Source organism: Phocoena sinus, chromosome 2, assembly GCF_008692025.1.
Source record: "Phocoena sinus isolate mPhoSin1 chromosome 2, mPhoSin1.pri, whole genome shotgun sequence".
Classification (NCBI taxonomy): Eukaryota; Metazoa; Chordata; class Mammalia; order Artiodactyla; family Phocoenidae; genus Phocoena; species Phocoena sinus.
The window spans coordinates 149944899-149948869 of record NC_045764.1 but is presented as its reverse complement, the minus strand read 5'-3'; positions in this window follow the sequence as shown (position 1 = coordinate 149948869).

Here is a 3971-nt window from a genome sequence, read left to right as displayed (position 1 = left end):
CAACATTCTTTGTAATAGCAAACAACTATAAACCACTAAAATGTCCAGCAATAGGGAACTGGATAGTTTCTCTAGGGACTTCCCTGGTGGTCCAGTGGTTAAGACTCTTCACTTTCACTGCAGGGGGCACCAGTTTGGTCCCTGGCTGGGGAGCTAAGATCCCTCATGCTGTGCGGCCAAGAAATTAAAAAAAAAGTTTCTCTATACAGTGGAGTACTATGCAGTGGGGAAAAATGAGGTGGGTCTGTGTGATATGGAAGTATCTCCAAGATATACTATAAAATCTAAAAAGCAGGCTTCAAGGCAGAGTGTTTAAAAGGAATAGGTAAGGCTGTGTGTTTGTGTGTGTGTGTGTATGTGAAAAATAATCACACATATAACTTTGCATTTACATGAAACATTTTTGTAAAGATTCCTAAGAAACTGTGAACAGTAGTTGTCTCTGGAGCAGGAGACACACTTATTTTTCACTATATGCCTAATGATTCTGTGTGAATTTTTTTATCACGTGTTTTTAAATTTTTCCATTAAACTAGTTAATTAAAAATGACTGAGACAATACAACATGGGCATTTCTCCCATGCTACTATATAGTACACCATTTTGCCCTGATCATTGCCAGGTGCTGTTTAGATACTTCCCACAGCTCCCTGATAAGGAAACTGAGGCAACTTGCCCAAGGTCACACAGATATTAAGTGGTAGAACAGTGATTTGAACCCGTGCAATCTGGCTCTGAAGCACATACTCTGAACCACTATGGCAATGCAGCCTCTCTCATTCTTGTTAAGGGATGCAAAGTGTATTCCATAAAGTGATTGTCATACTTTTTTACCCTTTCCTCCTTGATAGAAATTCTGGTTGTTTCTAGGGTTTTGCTATTACCTACCTACCACACTGCAGAAACACCCTCGCGATTAACCTTTGTGCTCTTGTGTAAACATATTTATAAGAGAAAACCTGGAAGTGAAACCATGGCATCATCTAAAGCTTGATAGTTATTATCAAATTGCTTTCCTTTTTTTTTTTCTTTAACCAAAAAGAAAAACCCTTTGTCTTTGTATGAGAGAGGAAGTAGCCCCAAGTCTGGTAGCTGGAAAAGGGGAATTTCAGTCCTAGTATTAAACAGTATGAGCAGAGACAATGGCCTGTGTGTTTTGTGAGGTCAGGAATTGTCTTGCTCATCTTCGTTCAACAAATATTTATTGTGCCCTTACTAAGTGCTTCTGGACAATGGTGAATACAGTGGACATGGTCCCTGCCCTCATGCAGCTGATAGTCTGTGGAGAGAGAGGCATTAATAAAGTTATGTGAAAGTTTTCATTTTCACAAAATGAAAATATAATAACAAGCTTCGATAAGTGCCATGAGGAGAAAAAATGCGGTGCTATTGGAAGGAATAACAGAGTCCTTCTTTAGAGAAAGTGGTCAGGAGAGGGCTTTCTCGGGAAGGAACATTACACTGGAGATGAAGGAAGAGTAGAGATCAACAGAAGAATGGAGGGCGCTAGGTTGTTTCCCAGCACCTAAAAAGGTTGTGGTTGGTGGAGTGAGGGCACCTAGAGCCTTCGGTACCACTGAAGGGTTTTAAGCGAAGTATTGATCTGATTTTTGCAGTCTCCCTGGCTGTTGTGTAGGAACTGCATTAGAACAGTAGCAAGAATTCAAGTGGGGAAACCAATTAGGAGGTTTTTGCAAGACAGGAGAGAGATGACAGTGGTTAATCTAAGGTGATGGAGGAGGAACCTATAGATTATAAGGGTCTCAGAAGACATATTGATTGACTGCAATGCATGGACCTTATTTAGATCCTGATTTTTTTTTAAGTAAAAAAAAAAAAGGGAAATATCAGAGTTACAATTGGAAATTTTAACAGAATATTTGATATTAAGAAATCTTTTTAAAGATTTTTTTGATGCGGACCATTTTTAAAGTCTTTATTGAATTTGTTACAATATTGTTTCTGTTTTATGTTTTGGTTTTTTGGCCGCGAGACATAGGAAATCTTAGCTCTCCAACCAGGGATCAAACCTGCACCCTCTGCACTGGAAGGCAAACTCTTAACCACTGGATCGCCAGGGGAGTCCCAAGAATTTTTTTTTTTTTAATTTTAGGTGTTTCATTAGGTTTCCCACTACTCCGCTTCAGGATTAAAGTGTTGGAAATTATTCAAAAGATAATTTAGAAATATAAACTGAAATATTAATGAACAATATGTTATATATAGCATTTTGTAAAGTTTAAAGTAATAGACAGCATTAAGAACCCTGGGACAAACCCCAAAGCAGAACACTATTGAGAGTGAAAGGCAACAAGAGCTACAAACCTGGATTTCCCTAGCAAGGTGAGGTTGCTCGCCTTGATACTCTTGTTGCCTTATTTAATTTTTCGGAAATTGTATCCTGATGTGTTTGTTTGTTTGATTCTTTTTTTTTTTTTTTTTTTTTTTTGCGGTACGCGGGCCTCTCACTGTTGTGGCCTCTCCCATTGCGGAGCAGCCTCCGGACGCGCAGGCTCAGCAGCCATGGCTCACGGGCCCAGCCGCTCTGTGGCATGTGGGATCTTCCCAGACCGGGGCATGAACCCGTGTCCCCTGCATCGGCAGGTGGACTCTCAACCACTGCGCCACCAGGGAAGCCCTATTTGTTTGATTTTCAAAGTAACCAGGACATACTCAGGAAATCACACTTGGGAATAGTTAAGCTCTTGCCATGTCGAGGAATCACTCAGTTATCTTCTCTCTCCTTTTCCCCATCCTGAGTCGGATGGCCCTCTCTATGGCTCTGCGACAGTGATTTTCAGTGCTGGGGGCTGGGACAAGGCTAGGATTTTGCTCCTCCCCACCCCCACCCACCAAGAGACATTTGGCAATGTCTGGAGACATTTTTGGTTGGCACAACTGGATCTGGGGCAGTGCTACTGGAATCTAGTGAGTAGATGCCAGGGATACGGCTCAACATCCTACCATACACAGGACAGTCTCTCCACTCGCCAAAGAAAGAATTATCAGGCCCAAAAAGTCAATAGTGCCAAGGTTGAGAAACCCTGCTGTATAGCACTTTGTCATAGCGCTTCATAAAGACAACCAAAACTGTCACCTGGTTGGCCTTCCCAGCTAGACTGGCAACTCCAAGAAGACAGGCGATACATGTATCTTGAGTGTTTGGAATATAGTTGACACTTAATAAGGATTGAAAGAAGGTGGGAAGGTACATCCAGCTTCAAATTTAGGGCCCTGTGAGATCATGCTGCTTGTGATCAGCCACTTGATAAGCATTTCATTCATTCAACATTTAGCATATTTATTAAGCACTTACTATGTACTAGCAGTGTTTGATGTTGGGAATACAACAATGAGCAAGACAGAGTCCCTGCTCAATGAAACTTATTCCTATAAAGGAAGACAAACAATAAGCAACGAAACAAGATGATTTCAGACAGTGATAAATCTTATGAAGAAAATAAAAGTATAATGCAACAGTGAATGATGGGGCAAGGACAGCACGGTCTAGGTTGGGTGAGCAGCTGCCATTTGAACTAATGATGAGAATGTGCCAGCCACTGAAAGCTCTAGGCTAGGGAGAGGACTGATCCAGGCAAAGACCCTGAGGCCAAAATAGAGTGGCCTGTTCAATGAAGACCAAGGGGAGAGGGCCGGATCACTTGTGCCATGGAAACGTTTGGATTTTATTCTAACTGAAATTGGAAGCCTGACATGTTGTTAAAAGATCACTCTGGCTTCTTTGGGAGAATGTATGAAACATCTATATTCAGAGTTTAAAATACTTCAGTCACATTCTCGGCTACTTCTTGCCAAAGGGGAAACTTCCCATATCCAGGAGGGGGCGCTCTAGGCGCCGGGTCAACAGACTCAGCACTGTGGTTCTTTTTGAGAAGTCGGTCGCTTCCGGGAGCGGCTGCGTCTCCCTTCCTCTCTATCCGCCCGTCTCTGTGGTAGCCGGGTGCCGGGGC